General features: G+C 43.6%; 1 long non-coding RNA gene across 1 annotated transcript; it reads right to left on the bottom strand.

The window, feature by feature from the left end:
• Positions 1-248: 248 nt before the first annotated feature.
• LOC113961393 lies at positions 249-13,970 on the bottom strand. Its single transcript, XR_003532299.1, has 3 exons — positions 13,419-13,970; positions 10,241-10,348; positions 249-365 (listed from the first exon to the last, which is right to left on the bottom strand). It is a non-coding gene; the product is annotated as an uncharacterized LOC113961393 (long non-coding RNA).
• Between the last annotated feature and the right edge of the window lie 12,587 nt (positions 13,971-26,557).

The raw sequence follows: 26,557 nt of genomic DNA, 5'->3' as shown, positions 1-26,557 counted from the left end.
TTCCATGCTGCATGTCTCTTTCCAAGACCATCAGAAGGAGAGGGAAGGATGACTTTCCAGAGAGGGTTTTTACGTGGACTAGAAAAAGCTCTGAGTAAGAGAGAGTGGTATTTTCATTATCACTTCCCATCTATTTTTAAAGATTTTATTCCTTTAGGAGAGGAAATATACATTGCAGTCTGCTTGGCACTTCAAGAGACAACTTATTTCTGTACATAGCAACTATAGACTCTCCATGGATCCTCTCTCTGTGTTAACTTCCTATAATTGCTCAGGCAGGATCTTGTTTTCTCTACCATCTGTAAAGGACAGGGTGCTCAGGTTGATCATCAGCATGTACTGTGCCACGATTTTCTTCCAGGGACCTGTTTGGGAATAAAAGGAAAATGTTTGAAAATCGTTTTTTTAAAATCTAAACTCATTCCTGCGGGTTTCTAAAAAGGGCTAAAATGACTTAGTCAGCATTTCTCATCCTCTTCTCTCAGCACTGGAGAGAAGGTAGAAAGTTACAATTAAAAAAAGAATCAATCAAGGAATAATAAACTAAATATTTTATTTTCCTGTCATCCAGCTTCATCAAGAATGAAAGACATTGAGGGAAAGGAAAGGCCAGTTTTTTAGCTGAAAATAAATACCATTTTGGAACCACCAAATGTTTAATTTGTCATAATAAGTGATAAGAAGCTTGAATTCCCCCCTGCAGGCCTGATCCTCTTAATATTTCAACCCCACTCGTAGATGTAAAATGTCCACTGCTCAACCCAGTCAAGCAGGTCTTTGGCAGAGGCTGCAGGAACCAGGTTCCTCTCTAGGTCAAACCTATCACCTCCATCTACAGCCCTGCAACCTCCTTATTCCTCTGGGAGTGGGCTATTGAAGTGCAAATGGATCTAAACCAGCCATGAATAAATTTAGGGTGGAAATTAGAAGAAGCTTTCTAATTATCAGAGCTGGTAATATCTGAAATTATCTACTATTAGAAGCAGAGGACCTGCTAAAAAAAAAGCAATGATTGTGCTGCTGGTTGTGGGCATTTTGGGAGATGCCAGGGCCTTAATTCACAGAGAGAATCTTCCTATTTGCCAGTAGTGGAAATGGTGTGCCTTCTTTTACACATCCAGGTGCATTCAGATAGACTCTGTAGCAATAATGAGTCCATCATTTAGGTTGGAAAAGCCCTTTAAAGTCATCAAGTGCAACAGTTCCCCCGGCACTGCCAAGGCCACCACTAACCCATGTACCCAATGCCACATCCACACAGGGATGAGGACTCCACCACTGCCCTCGATGACACTTCCCTTGAAGACATTTTCCCAATATCCAATCTAAACCTTCCCTGGCACAACCTGAGGCCGTTTCCTCTCCTCCTGTCCCTTGTTCCCTGGGAGCAGAGCCCGATCCCCCCCCCCCCCCCCCCCCCCCCCCCCGGGGGGCGCAGCCAGAGGGGCCCCCCCCTGCGCCTCCTTTTCCCCAGGATGAGCCCCCCCAGCTCCCTCAGACGCTCCTGCTGCTCCAGACCCTTCCCCAGCTCCGTTCCCTTCCCTGGACACGCTCCAGCCCCTCCATGTCTTTCTCAAAGTGAGGGGTCCAAATTCCTAATCAACACATTGGCCCCTCACAAAGTCATTTCTTCAGTGTAAAAATATAAGTTTTTACTAATAACTCTGTGAGAGTTTTAACCCTGAAAACTCTGACACACCTGTGTCTGTACAAGTCAATTGCTGTTCTAGCCAAAGCAGATATCTCAACTAAAGGAAAAACCAAATCACTTTTGTGTGATAGTCACTTTGACTATGGCTTTAGATGAGTCTTCTTCGAAGACCTAGAAGAGAATCTGGACAAAGTCAAGGAAACAGGCTTAGACCTGAGACAGGGTATGGCCTGAAGCTGTGTCAGGGGAGGTTTAGGTCAAGTATTAAAATAAGGTTCTTCACCCAGAGGGTGGTTGGGCACTGAACAGGCTCCCCAGGGCAGTGGTCAAAGCACCAAGGCTGATGGAGCCCCAGAAGAGTTTGGATGATACTCTCAGGCACATGATGTGACTCTTGTGGATGGCCTTGTGCAGGGATAAGGGTTGGACTTGATGATCCTTGTGGGTCCCTTCCAACTCAATATATTCTGTGATTCTGTCATTTGGCACTGATTGGATTTCCCAGCACCAAACCCAATGCTGAAGGTATTCATAGACACACCTGAGTCCACATCAAAAATCAAATTTTTTCAAGTGTGTTTTATTGTACTACCACAAAGCAAGTATTTCTTCTAAGCCAGTTCCTTTCCTCCCTTCAAGCCTTCCCCCCTCTAAAAGCTGTTGAATTGCCTCTCTTTTTTTTTCTTTTTTTTTAACTTTCCTTTGCTCTTTCCCATAGCAAGAGTGGAATTGATTTTTGATACCATCCATTTTGTTTGTCACAGATCGTCTTCCACTTCCCCCTGCGCATTGCTGAAATATCACCCACAAATGATTATTCCTATCACTGCAACCAACGCTTCGCCTGGGGCAGGGAATTTTCCTGCAGCAAAAAAAGGAAAAAAAAAAAAGAAAAAAAATAGAAAGTGGCCTCGTAATTGAAGGCAGAAACACCAGTACCTGTAGCCTGAAAATGTTAATAAACTACCAGAGGTCCCAGGAAAGTTAAATACTGGGAGGGATGTCAGAGCCGCGGTGTGATTAGTGGAACTGAACGACAAAGAGCACCTGCCTAAGGCGCCGGCACGGGGAGGATCAGTCTCCCTCTGACATCCCAACATGCCATCTGCCTCCCGGGATGGGGTTTCCACTGCAGCCTTGCTTACAGGGAGGCAATCAGAGCAGGGGAAGCGTGCTTGTATTGACACAGAGCTTGATTTCCTGGCCACGGGTTTGGGGGCTGAGGGCTGATACACTTATGCGACAAAGGATCTTGAGCTTCCAGGAATTACCTCACGCTCGGTGTCGGGATTTTGGTGACGGGGTCATGTGTGTGTCATGTTTCCAAGCCTGCTATTTGACAAATGCATTTATATTTTGATCATTCAGATTTTACATTGTGCTGAAGATTCACGGTGCGAATTACACTCGTACTGCATGTCCAGGCCAAAAAAAAAAAAAGTAAGATTATGTATGAATACATGTTCTTATGAATGAAAGATGATTACTGTGTGTGAAAGATGGTGTATGAAAAAATATTCTCGTGCGTTTATGCTGACTTGTTCCTAAGAGCCAGCCACATTGCAACCTCTACAGGCAGAATTCTTTCCACAGAAACAATTCCTTATATCTATGTGTGACTGCATGCATGTATTTTACAAGGGTATGTAGTGAACAAAATGAGGGGGAGTGGCTTCAAACTGACAGAGGGCAGGGTGAGATTGTATTTCGGGAAGGAATTCTTCCCTATGAGGGTGGGGAGGCCCTGGCACTGGTTGCCCAGAGAAGCTGTAGCTGCCCCATCCCTGGAAGTGTCCAAGGCCAGCTTGGACGGGGCTTGGAGCAACCTGGGATAGTGGAAGGTGTCCCTGCCCATGGCAGGGGGTGGAACAAGGTGAGCTTTAAGGTCCCTTCCAACCCAAACCATTCTGGGATTCTATGATTTATGTGTGCAGAGATGCATGGATATCATGGCTTGTATGCCAGGGGGTTAGTTTGGGGGGATTATATATATAGGCTGCACTACATTGTGCTATGTTCATTATGTTTTATATCATATATATTGTATCAGAGGTTGGTGGACCCTTGGGCAGTGTGGTAGCTTTGCTTGAGTAAAGACTTAGAGCCACTTACACTTAATAGAGAAATATTCTCATTCCTCCAAAATCCTTTCCTACCCATTCATCATTTACGTGCTATTTCAGCCCTGACTTTTTTCTAGCTTCGCACACAGAGCATGTACTTGTGCATGCACACATGTGCACATGTGGCTATTTGCACACACAGTATCTCTGTAGGTGGTCTCAAATAGGTGGTCTGTTGGACCATCTGAATTTGTAGAACTGTTTGCTCAGAATGGGGTTTGAAGGCCCAGGTTTTGGCTTGTGCTTGCTGCAGAGATGCACGACTGTAGCACTGGTGTGAGGTGTCCAGGTGAGAATGGCCAGGCAAGGATGAAGGGAGGGTATATTAACTGTGATTTCTATGCATGCCTCCCTGGCAATTAACCCCACTTTTCCCCCAGGGAAACAGGAAGGTCTTCTCCCCCTTATTTTATCACCCTTCCTTTTCTTGCTTGCTTGGTTCCCTTCTTTCCTTTAGCAGAGTATCTCTAATCATTGCTTTGCATCATTATCATTATCTCTTATTATGATCTTTAGTTACGATGTCAAAGAGGAGAAAAATGAGCTCAGTTTTCTGGCATCTTAACACATATTGATTTTAACAGCAGCTGCCACGAGACCTTCACATATGATGGATTGCTGCTAGACTGATGCAAAAAATACCCACATGAATAAAAATATTTACCAAAGAGAATAATCAGTGATTGCATAACTGCATTTAAGACATTATCATATTGACCAACAGTCCAGTCAAGCTCAGGGGGTGATCTTAGTACGTACTAATATCAGGATAAGCTTTAAGAGATTGCATTAGAGACCCCGTTTCAGGTACTTATGTCAGTAACTAACCCTTGGCTTCTTGGGAGCTTCCTTGAGCCTGGAAAATGAAATATCCCAGTCTAAGTGCAGGGCACCTTGCTGCTGCCAGCCTTTGCTGTTTGGATGACAGAGGAGGCCAGGTAACATGTGATAGGACAAGTTAAGTTGAGAGAGGGGAAAGTGTAAGTTCAGTATCAAGAAAAATTTCTTCACTGGTGGTCAGGCATTGGAATGGGCTGCCCAGGGCAGTGGTGGAGTCACCATTTCTGGAGGGATTTAAAAGCTGTGTGGATGTGGCACCTGAGGACGTGGGTCAGTAGTGGGCTTGGCGGCGCTGGGGGAACAGTAATGAATTTTAGAGGGCTTTTCCAACCCAAAAGATCCTGTGCTCCAAAGCCATTAGCATCAAATCTCTGGACTCAACCCTTGCATCAAAAAAAAAAAAAATCCAATATCATAAAATATTTTTTTTTCAGGATTTCTTTCCTATTCTTTCCTATTCCTTTCTATTCTATCCTGGAGGCAACCTCAGCCAATCCTCTCTGAATTGTATCTTTCTGTCTTTCAAAGGGACCTCCTGTTTCTTACAGAGTGGGGATTGGAACTACTCCTGATTTCTTTTTCTGTTTTCATCCATCTGCACCAGCCTGGCAACCGGCAAAAACACACATATAAAGATGTCTTAATCTTAAATATAATTAGATATAATACCTCACGCAGCGTTGTATGATTAGTAAAATATATGATCATTAGTTATTAGATTAATGTGTCTACTTGTGTAACTGAAAGCCATTTGCAGCCAGAAATGAAATAGCTCAATTTGCTGTAATTGACTTATCTCCCATAGAGATTAGTACACTTGCTGCTGGAGAAGGTTTCTTCAAATGCTGGAAGCAGCTGCGTGGAGAAGCTGGATCGTGTTTTCTTTGGAAAGCCCCTACCCCGCTGGAGGCAGAGATTTCCGAGGCGAGGTCTGGAGGATCAGCCGAGCCGTAATTAGGACTGCTGGAGCAAGGGCTGCTGTGTTTGGAGGGGGGCAGCACACGAGGATGCCATTTTTGGGGAACCTGCGGGATGTGGATCCGACCTGCAGTTGGGTGACCACGAGAAACGCAACAACCTTTTGCTCCCCGTGGACGCCGATCCCGTTTGTGCCGGTGCAAATCAAGGGCAATTTAACACACACATACACAGAGGAACGAGCCTGAGAAAAGCAAGTGGCAATGTTTGGGTCCTTGCACACCCCGGCAAAAGGCTCAGCACACAAGAGCAGCTGCACAGTAGCAAACCCTGGGCAGGGTATCTGCAATGCGGGTCTCTCATCCCAGCTCCTCCCAGGGGTGCCAACAGCAGCTCGATGGGTGAACACACTCAGAATAGGGAATTGGGAGCACGTCTCTTGTGGCTACGTGGGATTCTGCCCTTAAATTATCCGCTGACACCTCTGACATTGTGAGGTGCTGTGGGGCCCCACAAATCTCAACTTTTGCTGCTGCCTCTTCTTCTCTCTCTTTTTTTTTTTTTAAATAGGTTTTCTTATGGTTTTCTTAATTTATTTTTTTTTAGCCACAGCAACTAAGCGAACCGTTCAAATTGAAACACTGAAATGAACCAAGCTGAACAATAAACTAAAAGATGCCTAGAGCAAGTTGAGCAATAAACAGGTTTTTAATTTTTTTTCCCCCTTCCATCTCGGTGGTGTCTGTCTCTGATAGATGATGTGACAAAAGAAGGATCCTCAATAAATTCTAAATTCTGAATACTAAATCAGTGAGCGAGAGCAGGCATGTGAGATGCCATCCCAGCTCATAAGTGGCTTTACTGCTGTGGTACCACAATGCTACTGCCCCATGGGGCTGCGATGGAGGTGCAGCTGGACAGAGGGAGATGCACTGAATCCATCCATCTGTGGTGGTTTTATCCAACCTACACCCAGCCCAAGTCCATAACCCAGGTGTGACTGAGGCTTTCCCCACTGTGTCCTGGATGGAGTCTCAAAGGGAAAATATTATTCATAGATTTTAAGGCCAGGAGGGGATATTTTGCTCAGCTCTGACCTCCATTATAACACAGGCCAGGGAATTTCAGAGAGCGATTCCTGCAGGAGGAACAAATGGGAGGCATCGGCTCCTGTGTTATTTCATCTCATGTGAGATGTAAAAAGGCTGTGATTTCTACTAAGGAATGCCAGGGAGAAGGAGGACCTGTGAGGCAGGTGCTGAAGGAAAAGAAAGCCTTGAGCTGGAAGTGCACCGAGACCATCTATGTGAACTTAATGTTGTATGTTCTCTCTTGCCTTTCAGGGGGGCTGAGTGCTGTAAAAACATTTGCCCTTGGGAAAACTGTGTGGTTCAGGAGAAATTAAAAACATGGGGTTTTTTAAAAGCATTGTCACCGTCTTTGCCTCGGAAGGACCTAAATGTGAAATAATCCGACGAGGGATGTGATACAGCGTAAAGGGATATGCTGGTAGTCACACACAGCTGTGCATTAGTCTTGGGACAGGCTTGTGCTTTGGACTTCAGTTTGCAGCCTGCTTTGAAGAGAGCTGAGGTGCATTTCCCTTCTGCAGCACCTTCTACCCTCTGGTTGTCCTGCCTGAGTCAGCTTTTCCATCTCGGGTGTCATGCAGCCTCTCTGGAAGGAGCCATACATTCCTGCAGAAGACACTCTCTAATCTTTGGTGCAGAGCTTCAGCATAGACTTATGTCTCACTACAGCTCAGCCTGCCTGCATCTATTTATTATCCCTGTGGTTTTCCCGTGGAACTTGTTGGTATCCAGAAGTTTCCACCTCCAATGAGAGAAACTCTTTGGTTTAACTGGAGAAACCCAGCAGCCTGGCTGGAGTCTCACTCTGAATTATTTTCGTTCCACTGAACTTGCAGCTCAGCTTGAAGCTGACACAGTCAAATGTACATGAGCACAGCCCAGATTTGCAATTGAATCCATCAAGCTGTGCATGGCTCTGCTGAACAACCCACGGCTGAGATGAGCTCAAACTTAATAATTCAGGCATTCAGCTTCCAACCCACACTTCATCATGGTCCTGCTCTGATCAGGCCTGGGGCTCTCCTTTAGCTCGTGAAAAGTGGAGTTCTTTGAAACTCAGAGTAAGGTTTTTGTCTAAACTCAGTCTGTAGATCCAAATTAATCTTTACAATCTGTCTACACGGGTAAATCAGAATGACTTGCTTAAGCATCACTGGGGAGTCGGTGCAGAAACCTCAAGTTGGCTTGACATGGTTTGTTGGAGGAAAATAGGTTTAGCCCAGCCTGCAATCTAATGGATGATTTATAAAACTCAGAGTGACAGGGAAGAATTTGAGCCTCTCTCCTTCAGGAATATTCCCATGGCTTGCACATATCGCCCTGGTGTGGTTAAAATGCATGAGCAGACAATGATAAACTAAACCAGGCACCACTACAAACTCGACAAATAAGCCATGATGCCAAATGCACATTACCTGTAGGTACTTTTGAACTATTGCTGCCATCAGTTCTGCTGCCAGGCTGTTTTCTGAGGATAACCCAGGTATTACCAGATTTATCACCTTTTCTTCCTCACTCCATTTCTCACAGCCAAACACATCAGCAATTCACCAGTTCAATGAACCACTACCATTGGGATTTTTTTTTTGCTTATTCATATCTCTTCTGAATAATTTTGCCATATTACTTTTTCATATTTAGATAACAAATATTACTGTAGTTCCCTTCCCCCATTATTTGACCATCACCATAAAGCATGATGGAAACTGGTCTGTGGAACACTGCTTGGAAGCACAAAGCAACTCAGGTGTTGGGAAAGCTGGGGTACAGCAAGGTGACCCATAAATCCTGCCTCATCTCACCTTCCTCTTTAGGTGTGACTTACTCAAAAAAAAAAAAAAAAGACTTGGAAATATCTCTGAAAATGAAACTCCTCTATGTACAGCCTGTGAAATGAAAGGCAGTTCTTTTGCCTTGCTGGAAGAAATACCCTACAATAAAGTTCCCATATGCCAGTGGTGTCCAGCAGCTGTGAGTGAAAACAAGGCTATTCTGGGTGCTGACAGGGAAACATCCCATCAAATTAAATAAAACAAACAGCTAATATGAAAAGAACAGTGTTTCCAGACGTTTTTTAAGATATGAGCCTGAGAAAGTGGGATTGCTGTGAAAGCAGGTCTGTGGCAGTACCAAGAGCTGAATCACAGAATCATTTGGGCTGGAAGGGACCTTATATCTCATCTCATTCCAAACCCTGCCATGGGCAGGGACACCTTCCACTAGAACAGGTTGCTCCAAGACTCATCCAAGCTGGCCTTGGACACTTCCAGGGATGGGGCAGCCACAGCTTCTCTGGACAACCTGTGCCAGGGCCACATCACCCTCACAGGGAAGAATTTCTTCCCAATATCCCATCTCAACCTGCCCTGTGGCAGTGGGAAGCCACTTCCCCTCATCCTATCTCTCCAGACCCTTGTCCAAAGTCCTTCTCCAGTTCTCTTGGAGCCCCTTTAGGCACTGGAAGGGGCTCTAAGGTCTCTCCAGAGCCTTCCTCTCTCCAGCCTAAGTCCGGATATTCCCCCTCCTGTTCCTGCACCCTCCAGCCCAGGGATACTCAAAAGCAAAAACCACTTCTCATTTTCCTTTGGACAAGTGGGTGGTTCAGCAGAGCTGAGAGACTGGAAAGGAAAGGTAATGGAGATTTTACAGCCACGGAGCTGATATAGCTAGAGATAAAGGCATTGCGAGCTCTGGTGTCACAAACTTTATTGCAAGGCTGGTGTATATAAAAGAAGAAACACGACATAGTTTTCAGACAGATAAAGCAGAGCTTTAAAACCTGGCAGTCAGCACAGAAATAGCTGATTTTTAATTCACAGGTGGTGAAAAGAAAGACATTATTAAGAAAAAAGGCCAAAAAAAGAAATTGCAATAACAGATGAACTGCATTAAGTGGGCCTGCCTGGAAAAGGAGGATGGGGGTGCTCCTGGTTAGTTTTAATTTATGTTATAATAATGGCCCATCATTATCCATCAGGACAGTCTAAAGGGCTGACACCAAGGTGGAAGCAATGTGGCAGGCACAGACTGTTCTCCACTTGCCCAAGGCTGGTGGAGAGATGTGAGGAACCACCATAATTCATCACTGCCTCTGCCTGGTAAATACACAGGTTCTTCTGAGAAGATAAATAGTCAATAGCTATTTTCTATTCCTACTCCTTGTGCCTTTCAGAAACATGCATATCTCTATCATACTCCCTTTCAGCTGCCTCTTTTCAAGACATCTTATATAGTGTTGGATATCTGAGATACAGAAATCTTATTCCAAACCCTAATCTGTTCACTATTGCCTTCCACAGTATCTTTTTTAGAGATCAAGCAATCAGATTGCCACAAAGGATGGCCCATTCTCATTGACTCCTCTGGAGAAATCACACGGGCTTGAGACTTCTTTTGTGTTTTATGCAGGGTTATTGCACAGGATCCATTTGTTTCTGTACCACAAGGATAAACAAAGATATAATTCTTTCTTCTCCGTTAAATTTATATGCTCATATTTACTGCTTCTGATTTGACAGGATTAGTCTCACACTTCACAAAATTTAAAGCATCTCTGTTAGGCATAGAAATTCTAACTATCAATACAGGAATTAAGCTGCTTAATAAAATATCCATACCTCCAGCTGTCCATTCCCCAGTGCTAGTGGTCTTTAAGAGCTCCTTTATCCAGGATGAGTTGAGGTGCCAAACCCCTTTCTCCCCTTAGGACAGAACTGGGAGATCATCTGTGCCAAGCCAGAAGGGAATAGAAAATGTCATAGGGAAGTAATATTCACACAAGGCAACTCTCCATGATTGGTAAGATCAAAGACAACATCCATTTTACAGGTGGACAAAGACATTGTTTTTTTCAGTAGTGCCAAAGAAGGGTGAGGGTAAGTAGTAAGAGTAAGTAAGAGGAGGTAAGTATTTAAGGACTAGAACGCAGCCAAAACCAAGCTCTTACCAGAGACACCTGAATAAGGAGTTAATTATCCCTGGCTCTTCCACAGGACTTGGCACTTCCCAAGCTAAATCAGTCCCCTGCCAGACATGAATCTCTTTATCCCTTACTCTGGCAATTGTATGTTTAAAGTTACGTAGGCACTCAAAGACATTAGCAGAAAGGTGGGAACAGATCCATGTCTCTTGGAAAGGTGCTTCAGCCAAGAAACAGAGCAGGAGAAGGAGCTGAAGTTGAGAAAAAATATTGACCTGAAAAGCTTCTGAATTTGTTCATCGGTGGTTTCATGTCTCTCTAACTTGCACTTGCACAGTTTTCTCCCTCTCCCTGTAGCACCAAGGGATCATTTTGCCTAACTGCTAATGACAGCCTTACTCTGTTGCTAGTTATTAATAATGACACCAATAATAACTACAATAATAACAAGAAAAAATACTAAATATACAGGATTTTCATCAGATGTGCATTCTTTGGCTGCTCCACTAATACTCTTCTTCCTTTCCTACATCCGGAACTATCACCTTGCCTCCCTCCCAAAGGTGATAAATCACCCAAACATTACCCAGATCTACCTCAGTGGTCAGTTAACTGGAAGCAGCATCTCCTTTTTTCAGCTAGAATAAGGAAAGCTGCAACTGCTCATAAGAGCCATCCTAGAATGGGATCCATCTCCAGTCAAGGAAGGGTTGCAGCTGAAATGTAAATGAACCAGAGAACTATCTAGGCAGGTGAAATATAATTACCTAGGCAAAGATCCTGGATGCAATGCTCCTGCATAATGCTGTTTTTTTTCTGAAATCTGAAGGACCTTCTAGTATAATAAAAATCCCACCTTTCTATGTCAGTCATTCACATGGGTCTGGTTCAAAATCTTGTGCTTGACTCACTTTTTTTTTTTTTTTTAAAGGAAGAAAGCCAGATTTTTTTTTCAAGTCATCAAAAAGGCAAAGATCTACTTTTTTCCCCTGATGATTATTACCCATGGCTAATTATCCTCACCAAGAAAAAAAATGTATGTTTTGTTTCCAGTTTGACATCTTACAGCTTCAGTCTCCAGTCCTCAGTTCTTGTTACCTCCTTCCCCACTAGACCAAGGAGTCCTTTGGTGCCCACTGAAGGATCCAGGAAGGAAATACACTCTCTCATCAATTCTCCTCTATATCTTTCTGATAAGCTGAATAGATCATGGACCTTCAGCTGTTCACTATGGGACAGCTTTTACCCTTCCATTACTCTGAGCTCACACATTCTTTAATAACAGTGCCCTGAGGTCTTTAACCACTGTAAACAAGGTCACACAGCATAAGGACAGAGCTATGAGGGGCAAAGCATCTTATTAAAGGTGAAAAAAAACACCACAGCAACAGTTTGCCCTCTGGAGTCTCAGCTCTAGCATGGTAGAGAAATCCACTGAAAGTTGCTAAATATGGAAAACAGTGAAGCAGGGGCAGAGATTGGAGGCTGGAAGGCACCAATCAAAGGATGCTCACTTCATCCTGAGCCTCTTCCCAGGCCCTGTGGGGCAGCACTGCTGAAAATAGACTAACACAGACCTTTCATTTGAGGCCACACTTCCAGTCCTGGGCCCCTCAGGACCAAAATGATGTTAAGGGGCTGGAGCGTGTGCAGGGAAGGGAACGGAGCTGGGGAAGGGTCTGGAGCAGCAGGAGCGTCTGAGGGAGCTGGGGGGGTTCATCCTGGAAAAAAGGAGGCTCAGGGGGGACCTTCTGGCTCTGCAACTACTGACAGGAGGGGGAAGTCGGGGGGGATCGGGCTCTGCTCCCAGAGAACAAGGGACAGGATGAAGGGAAACAGCTTCAAATTGCACTAGGTGGGGTTTACATTGGATATTGGAAAAATTCTGTCATGGGAAGGGTTTTCCGGCTCTGGCAGAGGCTGCCCAGGGCAGTGTTGGAGTCCCCATCCCTGGAGAGATTTAAATGCCACGTGGATGTGGCACTTGGGGACATGGGTTAGAGGTGGCCTTGGCAGTGCTGGGGAATGGTTGGATTCGGTGATTTTAGATGACTTCTCCAACCTAAGGAATTCTGTGGTTCATTTGACCCAGCATGGTTCCTCTTACACTTTCACATCATGTCAGTGTACTCATCACACTTAGTGTTGCACTGTTGTTGAGCTGACTTTCCCCTGCTATAATCCTAATAACACATCCATTTGCACATTGCCACCAGCACAAGCCACCTACCCTGATTTAAGAGGTGGAGAACTCATTGTTTTCACAGTTGGGTTCTTTAATTATTCTGAGTCCAGCTGGAGAACATCTATAAATACAGACCAGGCTCTGCTGGTGTGTTGAGAGTACAGCACAAGGTGCTAATGCTGCTAATAATTGAGTGCTAATAACTGATGTGCAAGGAGCTGATATTGCAAAACTTTGACTCCATCCTCAAGCTAATGCCAGCAATGTTGCAAAATGCAGAGCAAAGGAACAAGGCTGTAGTTTATGTTAAATCAGCCCAAACTGGCATCAGATGACTTGAATTAGTACACAGAGAGCGTATGAAACGTATTTATTTTGTTAATAGAAATGCCTAGTTATATTAGCCCCTTTTTTGCTTATTATTCATAATATTTTTCTGTAATACAGAAAATCAGTTTTTATTTTTAAAATGCAATCAAATTATATTTCCTATTAAAACTTTAATATCAAAACAAATTAACCAATGCTGCAGATTACACATTAGTAATGTAGTTCTGACAATAATTCATGCTCTTCTCGATTCTGTTATGAACTATCACACTGCTGAAGTGCAGCAGTTCATAATATATTCTTAAGGGGAAGTGAAATGCCTTTTATTTTTCGAAGGGAAAAAGTGAATTAGACAGGATACCTCAATAATAATGGAAAGTGGTTGGGCCAAACCTTCAGATGAAAGTATTCTCGGATGAAAACAAAGCCAGGCCTATTCCTCCTCTAGTAACCTGTTGAGATTGACGGGCTCCTCTTCTTCTTCCAGATGCAAAGACCATCATTTCAGGATACAAACCACAAGACTAACAGGTTCACTGCAAGACACTGCGAGTCCCTGTTGCACAGCAGTGTCTGCTACTCCTGAGACAGTACCTGTAGCAGCTTAAGAGTGGAAAATCTGATCAAATGGGGCTATTGAGGAAGAAACAACTTGGGTGTGATTTTGTGCAGGTGGCCTGGTGAAGTAATGCTTTTCCAGGTACGAAACAGTGCACTAATGCAGAGACAGTGGCATCCTAAAAACTTTAAAGGTCACTAAGCGTGATCTGTCCATCACAGGTTCATCTCCTCCATCCCTTTTGGAGGCAGCTGCTGGCTCACACCTGGCCAGACTTTCTGAAATAGTCCACCCCAGGTCCAGGCTCAGGAGGAACAGGTCAGCTCTTCTCTGGAAGACATTAAGAAAAGTTCACCTCAGTTGTCCGGGTGAGTGCATGCCATAGAATCATAGAATCCTAGAATGGTTTGTGTTGGAAGGGACCTGCAAGCTCATCCAGTTCCAATCCCGTGCCATGGGAGGGACACCTTCCAATAGACCAGGTTGCTCCAAACCCCGTCTAACCTGGCCTTGAACAGGTCACCTTGATCAGCCACATCCTCGGGTACCTGAATTTGTTCCCACACCACCAACTGGGGCTCAGATGGAGGAAGGAGCATCACTTAAAAAAAAAAAAGGAAAAATTTTAAATAAATAAATAAATAAATAAATAAGGGAAGAGATACAGTAATTCTCAGAATAAAAATTCCAAGCCAAGCAAAGACCTGCAGTAAGGGGAAGGCACACCAAAGGCAAACTGAGCAACCTGTTTCCAGTGGTGAAAACAGGGACAGGGAAAGTGCCTTATGATGCAGCCAAGAAGAGACCACATTGACAGGAAGGATGTTACATCCACAGGAAACGAAACAATGTGGTTTGCAGGCTGGCAGTGAGCAACATGATCAATACATTTGTCTGCCCCACGAGTCCTGCTTTGAGCAGAAGGGTAGAAGTCAGTACCAGGCCTGGAAGGACCCAAGGGATGGAAGGGCCAAGGTCTGGAATTTGTTCCTTTGCTCAAGGACATTCTGTCTGGCCAAGATTTAGGGCTTTAGAGTGCTGGTTTGCCAGCGAGCTGTGCTGACTTGTGCACCCTGAGAGCCAAGATCAGATTCCCAGCCCCTTCTCTGCTCCAAATAGGTGGCCTGCACCTCCCAACCTGAACCATACGTGATGTTAGTTACCAGTTGATGATTGTGATGCTAATTAAAACATACTAAGAGACACACTATAAACATGCACAGCACATGAAGGAAATTAGCCAAGTGAGCTTGTCTCTCTTATTGTGCTTTTATTATGATGCTCCTCGGATGATGTTTTTAAATGAATTTTGAATAGTTTTCTTAATTTGTTTTATTTTGCTTCATGGTAACAAAACTGCCGGAGCCCCACAGGAATGATTCAGAGAAGTGCAATATTATTGGAACATGTCTCCTGCTTTTCTCACTGCTTACTTATAATTAAGCTTTATTGAGGTGTAAAATGAATAACAATTTAAAAAAAAAAACCACGTTTATTGGTCCAGGTGCAAATTCACAGATACTCCAGAAAACTTCGTTTTCCATGACCTCAACAAAACCTTGCTGGTTTCTCCCAACTCCTATCAGTTTCTACTAAGGCAGCATCCTGCTCAGCCGTATGTCCCAGTGGGACATCTCTTCAGAGCCACTTGTCACTGCTCGTTGCACACAGGCGAGTGGAGAGAGTATTCCTGGTTTTTCTGCTTGGAAGTGAGCACACATATCAGCTGTAGCTGCTCCCCATAGCACAAAGGTCCTGGTATCAAACCTCACTTCTTCCTGCCCTTGGTGGGAATCAAGACTCTGCTGTGAAAAGCAAAGTAGGAAGCAATGCCTTGTCTATTGCTGCATTTGCTCCTTTCGTAGACTGTCCTGATGCAGGCAACTATTATAGACATAATTGTAATTAGAATGAAAGATTTAATTAGTAGAAAAAAGTGGGAGAAACACAGGAAAAGTGAGTAGGCTTCCCAAAGAGAAAGAGTTCTCATAGACCCCTGTTTATCCCGGTTTTAGATGTTAGCGGAACCAGTTGTGATCACACACTCAACACTACCTTCTTTCACCACTAGTCCAGGCTTTGACTTCCCATTCCTGGCCTTTGATGGCCTTTTGATTGGGGAATATTTGGCTGCACCATTCAGAGAGATGGCTGGCTCTGTTTTGGGGGGTTTTGGGGGGTTTGACATTTTTTAGGGAAGATTTTCTTGACAGGCACAGAAAGCACATTCAAATGGATTTCCCAACCTGTAGCATAGTTCAAAGCCAAATCCCAGAGTGGTCAGCAGTCCTTCTGCTCAATCTGGGATTTTAGCACTTACAGCATCCATTTTAGCACCGTGCTGCTCCCCCAGAATGCTGCACTAATGGATTACTGTGCATTACGTCCCTCATTACTGCTTAAATATTTATCAGAACATTATGTATTTAGTGGCTGGGGGAAAGAGGCAATCCTGCCTTTTGCCATACAAAAGGGTTAATTACAGACTGGATAAGTCTCCATGACTTAAAAATTGATAAAACAGATAGAGAGATTAACAGGAGAATGTGTTATTTACAGCTAAATAAACATTCAGCTGCATAATCCCGAGCTGGGATTTCCCCATAGGAAAAACAACTAAAGTCAGTATTTTATATCAATGGTCTACATTTGTTCAGCAGGGGGAAAAAAAACAGAGAAGGCTGGTTTCTACTGTCTGAAAACAAACAAGTTGCTCATCCGAGGCAGCTTCCTACCCCGGGGCTGGTGTTCTTGGAGATATTTGGAGGAGTTTGTTAAGAGCAGATTTGCTCTGGCCTCAACCTGACAGTATGGAAGCAATTGCATCTCCATCTTTCCCTGCTATTCATGTTCCTCTCTCCATCTTTTTCAACACTGAATCTCGAATTTTTAAATCTATTTTCAGTCTACACTTCCCTTAAAACCATGCTTGCAAGTTGTTTCCACGGGTGTCTGTCATACCTGTGCTATCTATCACTGCTGGAGGCAAGCACAGGTACATGTGCTAGAAGAAATAAGTTAGAAACCAACTTTAACATGAAACAAAGCAACCCCTGTTTGCACTCCAGCAGGAATTCTTTCCCTGATGATAATCCCACCACCGCCACTTCCATTGCTGCACTGGTCCACGTGTTACACACATGTAACACACACACCACTTGTAGAGACGGGCTTATTTACAATTAAAAACCTTACTTAAGTTTGGGTTCTTCAGCAGACAAAAGACACCAGAAAACCCAGTTGTTCGTGGAATTCAGCCAATGTTTGTCTCATAAAATAAGTTCTTAAGGTAACTTATACTGGCACTGTGAAATATTGTTCATTATAACGGAGCAGCTGAGATAATGTTGTTTTCTAATTTCCCTTTCTCAGTCAGAAATTAAATAAAAAGTCATGTCTAAATTACAATACTGGATTGAACGCAGACAAGGACCCCATGCGGGGAGCTTATGATATATCCTTCCCACGTTTTATAGCCATTAAAAAAGATTATAGGATTTTTTTTCCTTTTCTTTTAGGCCATTTACATTTGTTCTGAACTCTCACTGTGTTTTATTTGAAGCTCTTAAAAGTGCCAATGTACATAATAAGTCAATCAAGAAGTTAAATTAAGAAAAAAAACAAAAACATATTGACTTGTCTATACCAAACATGCACTTGGAAATCTGAACTCCACCACCTAATGACTTTCTGACTTTGCAATAAATATCACTGAGCAGGGGTGGCTGAGTTGTTCTGCACAAGGAAGTGCATTTATAATCTGATTAAGAGGTCTTCTATCTTAGCACAACCCCAATAATGGGGTGCTCTGTGCTCTTCCCCACCGAAGCATCCATTAACATCTGCAGAAATGCTCTGTGGGGGCTGGACTGCTTCTAACAAAGCTTTCCAGCCTCAAAAAAGCTTTCCCTGTTGCTACTGATTTCTGTAATGCCCGGTTTGCCCACGCCCGTGGGGGGTCATAGAGCAAATCCCACAGGGCCAAGTTCCCCTCCATGCCACTAACCCCTCTGCTGCCCTTCATCTGCTGCCTCCCTGATTCCCCCAGACCCCAAAATCCTCCTGCACAGAGCTCAGCCATAGCAGTTTTGTCTGCACACCTTTCCAGCTGCTTTCCCAGCCACCTGGTACCCACCCACCACCCTGTGCCCAGCTTTTCCCTACCTCATGGCTCTCCTCCTTGCTCCGGCTGCCATCTCCTCCCGGGAGAACACACCACTCCTTTCCTCACAGGGGTATCGAGTCATTCAAGGTCATCTTCCTCTGCTGTTGTTATTCTGAGCCTGCGAAAGATTTTTGACAAGGCAGAAATTGATTCTTTCTTTTCAACCCCGCAGATTTCCTCTTTTTCCACAGATTTTCAAAGCCAAACCTCTTCCCCCCCCCCCCCTCAGTTTCAAGAGCATTTCATGAATCCTTCTTCGCTTTGGCAGCTCATCTCAGAGCTGGTGGCATCAAAGGACCTTGAGGCAGGTTTCTCATGAGGCTTCATTAGCTGAAGGTGGGATTTCTCTCACTTTCACACCAGAATAACATCTCAGGCCAGACCAGTCAGCTGGGCTCTCTTCCAGTCAGTAAAGAGAAAAATGCAACTCCAGAGGCAGATTTACCCAACCAAATTGGGTTGACTCTTCTTAAAAATGAGTCACCTTTCTTCTGAAAGCACCTCTTTCTTTCCACTGATTAGGAAGGCATCCCTGGCTGCCAGGTTGGACTTGACTATTTAGCTTCAGGAAGGTGGGCACCTGGCCTCATTTTTCCAACATACCATGAAGATGCTCTGCTGTTGGAAGTGTGACTTCTTGGATTGACCTCACGGCACAGCAGCTGCACAAAGCTCTCCTCACATGCTGCATCAGCAAGGTCAAGCCACTGGGAAAATTCTTGTTCATATTATTATGTTGGTCCCTTACTGACAGCTCACATCAGAAACCTGATGCTTTCCCTGGAGTTTGACACCATTTGCTTCCTGCTGCTTGTCTATCCTTGTGAAAAGATTGCCATGTTTTGCTCCAGAAGTGGCTGCATTCCAGTGGAAGGTGAAGTGCTCCTGCATGTGGATTCCTGGACTTCGTTCAATAAACATAAAACTTTAATATTGTGTTTGGATTGCTGCAAATGGAAGGTGCTGTGTTACCCTAATGCATTTTCTGGGAACATGAGCCCACTCCATACCTCGGGACTCAATTAATTAAAGAACATTAAATACAGTACAAGGTCTTCCTCCGAGCGGCACAAACACCTGCACTTCATTGTGCAACTTGTGCCTCTCATAATAGCTACAGAGATAACTAAGGCCTCATCCAAAACCTATTAAAGTCCATGGAAAGGTTCCCATTTACTTCAGCCTGGCTTGGATCAGACACCAAGGCAACATCGTGAGGATAATCAGCTTGGAAAGTAAATCACAACCAATTTGCAACTGGGAAAACTTGGAGGGAGTCAAACAGTTGAGCTCCAAGCCGTAGACTTTGAATGTCTCTGTGTAGTGTGAACAAAGGATGTGAGTAAAGTGTGAGTAAAGGACTTCATGATTAAATAGCTGTAAGATTGCACTCCAGAGATGTTTTCTTCTCTCACTGAAGCTTGATGGTTTCCAGCTCCAATACTGTGTAGTTTTGCTACTAAGCAGAAGATGCTTCGGTCTGCAGAGGAGTTTTTTATGCTAATCCCTTGTAAAAACACAGATTTTCAGTTCCCTAATTCCCCTGTCAACAGGTTTCAGTACACAGTGGGAAAGATTAACTAACCCCATTTCACAAGACTGTCGGACCAGCCAATGAGTTATCTGGTCAACACAACAAATAATTACTGTCTGTGCCTGATTAAAAGGTCAAGAAACAACTAGGATGGTCCCAAAAGTGAGATCAATTCATTTTCTCTAGACCAGTCTCTCACAGTACCACCCTATGAGGATACAACCTATGGTGGCCTATAAGCAAATACTTTGTCCAAATTTATTTCTCAAGTCTTGTTCTTTAGATCTTGTTTGCCCCTAAATGAAAGATATGAAACCAGCAAAAGCTGTAGATCACTATTTTTTTTCCTCAAGGAAACCCTGTACATCAAACAATTTAAACAGCAAGCGTAGGCTTGACTCAGATTATTTGGTGGTTATTTCATTTGGCTTTGCAAAGAAATGTTTTGCACCTCCTGCCTCACCTGTGTTTAAGCAGCAGTCTCCAGCAACAGCCAAGGACCTGGCCAAGAGGAATCAAGAGGAAACGTGGAGAAATGTCAATCCTTAACAAATACAGTGATATAGGGTAAGGGTATGTTCCTGCCCATGGCAGGGGGGTTGGAACTAGATGATATTTAAGGTCCCTTCCAACCCAAACCATTCTGTAATTCTATGATGGCTTAATTCCTTCTTCTCACTGTCATCTCCAAGAATTATGTCTGCTACTGGCTCTAGAAATAAAATAATTTTCATGCATTTCTACCCTAAGTATTCACACAAGGTATTCAAAACATCAGAATCAGAGGATAAAAATATCTGATAATCTCTAGCAGCCTTGAGAAGAAATGTTGAATATGGACTCTTTCTACCTTGCAAAATGTCTTAATAAAAGAAAAGAATGGACACAGGGATTTTAATTCATTTGAGCTATCCCTACAGTCTGTGGTTGGAATGCACTCCAGCTTTTGAGGCAAATTGTATTATTTCTCCAAGGCAGCAACTGCAAAATACAGATTCCTATTGCTCCCCGGTGGCACAAACTTAAGAAGTCAAAATAGAAGGTAAAACAGGAAAAAAAACATCCTAGACACACAGTGAAATGGAGCAATGCAGGGTAGGAGTCTGTGGAAAACATTTAGCTCTGTGACCTTCCACCTCATTTATTTCAGTCCTACAAAATTAACTCTGCTCCCACTGAACTGAACCGGAGCTTAAAAGAAGGGAACAACTCACATAACATCTGTTTCAGTCACTACCATTTCCAGCTTTTAGTTTGATAATAAAGCTGGAAGAGACCAAGTCACAGGAGAGACTTCATCCAGCTTCAGCGTGGTCACCTGAGGAGTAGGTCACATCTTCAGGGAACCCAACCACTTCCCAGACCAAAGGAAGAGGGTTCCTTAGTGCTTTGCTGGAGGCAAAACACTACTTTTATTGCTATGTTGGTGAAATAAATCCTTCATCCAACAGCACAGAGGCTGCTCTAATAGACTCGTGCATCTGAGTGTGAAGTAAAGGATCACATACAGTCCTCAGCAAACCCTGGAAAAATCGGTGTCCAATTGGGACACTTCCCTGGAACTGGTTCATTACACATCCCTGCAGGAGGTTAGCCTGGAAAGGGGAGAGACCAACCTCTCTGTCCCCATTCCCCTCTCCACTCTGCTTTTCCTCCTCCCTACCATGTCTGCCTTCCTTAATTATTTTTTATTTCTTTGTCTGTGTGTCGTTTCGATAAGCGCCGTAAAAATCCATGTGCTGGAAATCTTGCAGTTAATATGTGGGAACCAGAGCACTGTGAAACTAGCTTGGTATGATGACTGTGCCTGTGACATCCCTGCTGGCACCTGAAATTCCCTTGGATCCTTTGGAACAAAAAACAAAACAATGGAAAATGTCAATAAGTAGAAGACATTAAGGTATTTCTAGTTAGTAGCTGAGTGGGTCTGTACAGGGAAGAACCAAGGAGACAAAAACCAGATTAAGCTTTCTGTACCTTCCGCCTTCTTTTCAGGGCAAAATATGATATAAACTGCCCACTTTAATATTCCATTCTCACTAAAGAAAACTACTCCTAAGAAGCAGATAGTGATAGGACAAGGGGGAACAGTTTGAAATGAAAAGAGGGGAGATTTAGATTGGATATTAGGAGTGAATTCTTCCCTGTGATGGTGTTGAGGCCCTGGCACTGGTTGCCCAGAGAAGCTGTGGCTGCCCCATCCCTGAAAGTGTTCAAGGTCAGGTTGGACGGGGCTTGGAGCAACCTGGGATAGTGGAAGGTGTCCCTGCCCATGGTAGGGGGTGGAACAAGGTGAGCTTTAAGGCCCCTTCCAACCCAAACCATCCTGGGATTCTATTATATTATCCATGCCCATCTCCAGGTAGATATTGATACCTCACAGGGGATGAAGCATTCATGACTGGAGTAGTCACGGGCAAGAGGGATGATCTCTGGTGATACCAGGTCTATATCCCAGCAAGAGCACCAGGGCTGTCCTAAACTATGACTGCTTAGCAATCATCTCTCTATAATCCGTATAAGTACAGATGATAAAAATATAAAAGCAGGGCCCTGAGATTCCATGACTTGTATGGGTATCAGGTATAGTCCACCACCACGAAGATTTTCACCACTTAAATACTCACACCAACCCCAAAAGCTACCAAGACCCAAACGACCAAAACAGAGACATTTCTATCTTTCTTTACAGTATGTTCCAATATATCTTTTAATTTCAGTGTCTTAAATTTCCCCGTGTGTCAAACTCAGCTTAGCTTTTTCATGTTGATTATTGTTTGCTCAGATTGCTCAGCCTCTTCTATATGGGAGCCATCTGCTGTTTATAAAGCTCTCTTACAGTCAAGTTTCCTGTAAAATACAGCAGCTTTATTGGTAATTTTGCTCTTTTTCAGAGGACACTTCTGGTTTTGATCCTTTAGTTTTGTTTTGAGGTTTATTTTGCATAAAAAAAAAAAAAGGTCATCCAATTTTCCTTGGGCAGTTAGAATCACTTTTGCTGGAGGGAATATAAAAATTTTCATAATCACAAAAGTTTTCAATCAGCCTCTAAGGACAGGAGTATCCTGGTGGCTATTTTGAATAGACACAGTGACTTAGTCACTTTAAACAAACACAGTGGATATCACAGTTACTTAGAAAAATGTCTTATTTCTGTCAGGGTAGAAAGTGATTGAAAGGGGAAAAAAATTAATCAAAACTTAAAATTGATAAAATAATTTCTTTAATCACATTCTGTGAGTCTGTGATCCTATGGAAATATTTTCTTTAAGAACTGAGGAAAAAATGTGACGTGAGGTAAAAAAATTTGTCTTAAATGTTATGGAAGTTATAGTGTCTCTGAAGAGAAGAGTTCTGCACCCATTCCTTTTACCCAAGTAAAACATTTTCCAATAAAAAGTTCTGTTGAAAACAGTCCTAGTGAAAACTGATCTGTGTCAGGTACCAACATTAGAGAATATCTCCCAGGCAACTCCTTAAAGAGGAAGAAATAAAGCTCTTTTCCTTCTTGACACTAAGGTGGTACTTCTTTCTCCAAAAAACATCAAATAATTTAATAATGGGTATTTTTTTTTAAGTGTTTCCAGAAGCACAGGCACCTGAAGGCAAAGTTGAATCTGTAAGGAAATTCCATGAATACACACATCAATACATAAAAATAACTATAACAGAGCTAACTGCAGTAATATTTAACTAGTTTGCATGGACTTTTCAGCTATAAACATGACCTTTGCCTTATCATGTTTAAATCTGTCATGGATGTCAGATATTGCCTTCTTAAGTGGACTCAACTGTATTACAGGCTTCTGTGGTAATGCTGGGCTGAAGTGTATCTCCATTTTATGTTCTTAAATATTCATAAGAAGCTTTGCAACATTAATATCTTAGAAGGCTTACAAGAACACTTAAATAATGTGTCTTACCTCCCTTCGCCCCTCCCAAAAATGTCCCAGTCTTTTCCAATTTGTGTAATGCATTGAGCCATTTTAATAATTGTTTGGGGATTTATTCCGTGGTTCTGCAGTTCGCTCATAGCCAGTGTAATTATTATCTCCACTGGTCTTATCGTGTGCTAATCCTGCTTGTTTTACCAGCAGAGGAGACAAGATTTGAGAGCATAAGCATGAGGGAGGGGTTTTGCCCTGGAATTACACCCTGTGAGCCCCCCACTGCCTCACGTCTGCATGCGAAACACAAATAATAAGAAGAATAAAAATAAAATGGGAATTAAAAATTAAAGCTGAACCTTGCTTCAGTTGAACTGTTTCTAATACGAGGCAGGTGAAGGAAAGTAGCTGTTTTGTGATTGTAAACAAAGTTACAGACTGTGGAAGCTTAGCCATACTCACATAAAATAATGATTTCTTTAGGCCTTATTTAATCTAGCTGCTTTAAAGGATCTTTATGAGGTCATTATGGAGAATGTGTGTATGTACATGTGTATGCGTGTGCACAGATATCAGATGCATATGGAAGGCATAACAAATCCTGCACCAGACAAGGTCTACGTGGATTAAAGTTTGCTTTGAGATTTGGCATTAACAGAACTTTTTCCCCGCTATGTGAATGAATTCCCAGCTATGGAGTTAGAACAACCCACAGAAGTTTCCTATGGACACCTCTAGGAATACACTGATTTTGCAGGAGAAATATTTAAGCTGTTCTTTTTAGCGGGTTCTACCTTATTTTCCTGACAATTTTGCATAACAAAAGCTTGTTCCCACAAATTCTGTGTTTCGCACATGTACATTTCCTTTACTATTCCAGCCAAACCTCACTCTGAACTTTCAAAATTAAGCACACGAGGGCTGTTCGCTTTAACACATCACGGCCTGAGTTTGCCGTGATGAGCTTACAGGATGTTAAGACCCACTCTCTACTTCTGCTCGCTGCTGTTACCAATCTGCTTCCCGCCAAGGGGCAATATTTCAATGAAAAGCAATACAGAAAGTATTTTCATCACAATTTTATCATCGTGCTGCTGTACCAGGGAGCCCTCTCTCTCTCTCTCTTTCGCCAGCTAAAGCAGCAAATAACCCCAGCGAGCTGAGGCACAGGAATGTGCCTCATCCCTTTATCTCAGCTTCTGGGTGGTGTTTAGATAAATGTAACTCAGGGCTACCATTTGCAATTCAGCTTCTCACTGTGCTTATCCAGGCCAGCATGAAAATGCACGCGGAGCCCCGTGGCTGCAATGGGATGGTGTAGATACGTAGGGATCAAGGGGGTGGATTGAGGAGATGGCTTGGAAGTAGTGAAAGTTGGGCTTGAAAAGGGTTGGAGGTGAGTTGTGGGGCAAAGTTGATCATTCAGCTGTGGGCAGCAGATCAAGGGGGGGATTCTGCCCCTCTGGCCTCCCTCAGGTGAGACTCCCCTGCAGAGCTGCCTCCAGCCCTGGGGAACAACAGCACAGGGACGTGGAGCTGCTGGAGAGAGTCCAGAGGAGGCCATGGAGATGCTCCAAAGGCTGGAGCCCCTCTGCTCTGGAGCCAGACTGGGAGAGCTGGGGGTGTTCAGCTGGAGAAGAGAAGGTTCTGGGGAGACCTTATTGTGGCCTTTCAGTGCTTAAAGGGGCCCTACAAGAAAGATGGGGACAAACTTTTTAGCAGAGCCTGTTGCAGTAGAAGAGGTGATGGGTTTAGATGGAAGTGTTGATGGAAGGTATAAGGGTGAAGTTTTTTACACTGAGAGTGGTGAGGCCCTGGCACAGGTTGCCCAGAGAAGCTGTGGCTGCCCCTGGATCCCTGGAAGTGTCCAAGGCCAGGCTGGATGGGGCTTGGAGCACCCTGGTCTAGTGTGAGGTGTCCCTGCCCATGTCAGGGGGCTTGGACTAGAAAACATTTAAAGGGCCCTTCCAACCCAAACTGTTCTAAGATTCCCTGCTTTTGATGGTTTCTGTTGACTGGGGTGCACACTTTGGCCAGCTCTACTCAATGGGGTTCGGGTTAAGATTGCAAAAGGTTCACCAGATGCGAGGTAGAAAAAGAGGGTGCTGCAGAGCCCAAAATGCACTTCCACAGCAGGGCAATACTTTGTGTCAAGCTGGATCACACATCCAGCATCCCATGGGACACTTCAGGATTTATGTGGGTGACCTGTGGAACAAGCAGAACTCATTTGCCTTCGGGTCCCCGTGGACACTAAATGCACTTTAAGCAGGAGACTTTCAGGAGGTGTCAATCAGAAAGGACCACAACGGAGATAATTCACTCTGCCAAAGCAGAAGCCCTTGAGAGCATGAGAAAGTGAACCCCAGCCTCACCTGCACTCCATTTTTTGTTGCAAGTCAGGAGAGAAGGACTCAAGTATTACAGGTATCATGGGTCTTGCCAGGCTCTGTTGTTGGGGTGAGCAGCACTGTCCATGTTCCTCGGCGGACAGAGGTGTCCTCCAACTCCTAGGATGGACTGTGACATACTGCATGCTTCACTTTCATGCATTCCCATAAATAACAATAAGGTTAGAAAACAACACAGTGCCAAAGGCAGAAATGTGAGGTGGGGGTGGACACACACAAATCCCTATTTCTCAAGCAGCTGGAGTGGCTGATTGAAAAACTCATACAACCTACCTCCACTATTCAAACTTTTGGGTGTTAAATCCAAATCTAAATAATCCTGCATGTTTCTTCCTTGACTAAGCACCTGAGCACTAATTACATGCCTGGTTAATTCAGTAATGTACGTACATTTCTGGGCTCCCTCTGCTTGTATTGCTCTCTCTCCGCTTCGGGAGATTAATGAGGTGAGGAAACAGAAGATTGTTACAAACCTGCAGCTTGCTGTACCTCCTAAGAAGATGATGGGAAATGTACCAAACATCATGTTATTTTGTTAACACTGCTGTGTGTACTGTACATAATTATAATTTAGCTGTTATATTTCTTGCCTATTAAAATAGATAAGCAATGATCCAGGACTGCAATGAACAGCACAGCTTCACGGGACTGTTTTTGCCATTGTGCTGTAGTAAGCTGAAATGCATTTGTGTCTAAGATTTTTGGTAGGACCATTCCTAGAGAGATAGGTTCTGAAAACACATATTCCTGTAGGTTTACCATGTTCAGTTTCTTTGCTCTCTCTTTGCCTTTGGGATTATTGCGGCCTTTATGTCTTTTGCTTTTGTAAACAAAGAGTTTAGGGTTGATTCTTCATTTATCCATTTGCTTTAGGGTCTATGGGAATTCTGGATGTATGAGACACGGAATCATACTCAGAGAATGGCTTGGGTTGGAAGGGATCT

The sequence above is a fragment of the Neopelma chrysocephalum genome, unplaced genomic scaffold (assembly GCF_003984885.1).
Source record: "Neopelma chrysocephalum unplaced genomic scaffold, ASM398488v2 Primary Assembly neopelma1_97116, whole genome shotgun sequence".
NCBI classification, from domain to species: domain Eukaryota; kingdom Metazoa; phylum Chordata; class Aves; order Passeriformes; family Pipridae; genus Neopelma; species Neopelma chrysocephalum.
This window is presented reverse-complemented; position numbering and strand designations above follow the sequence as displayed.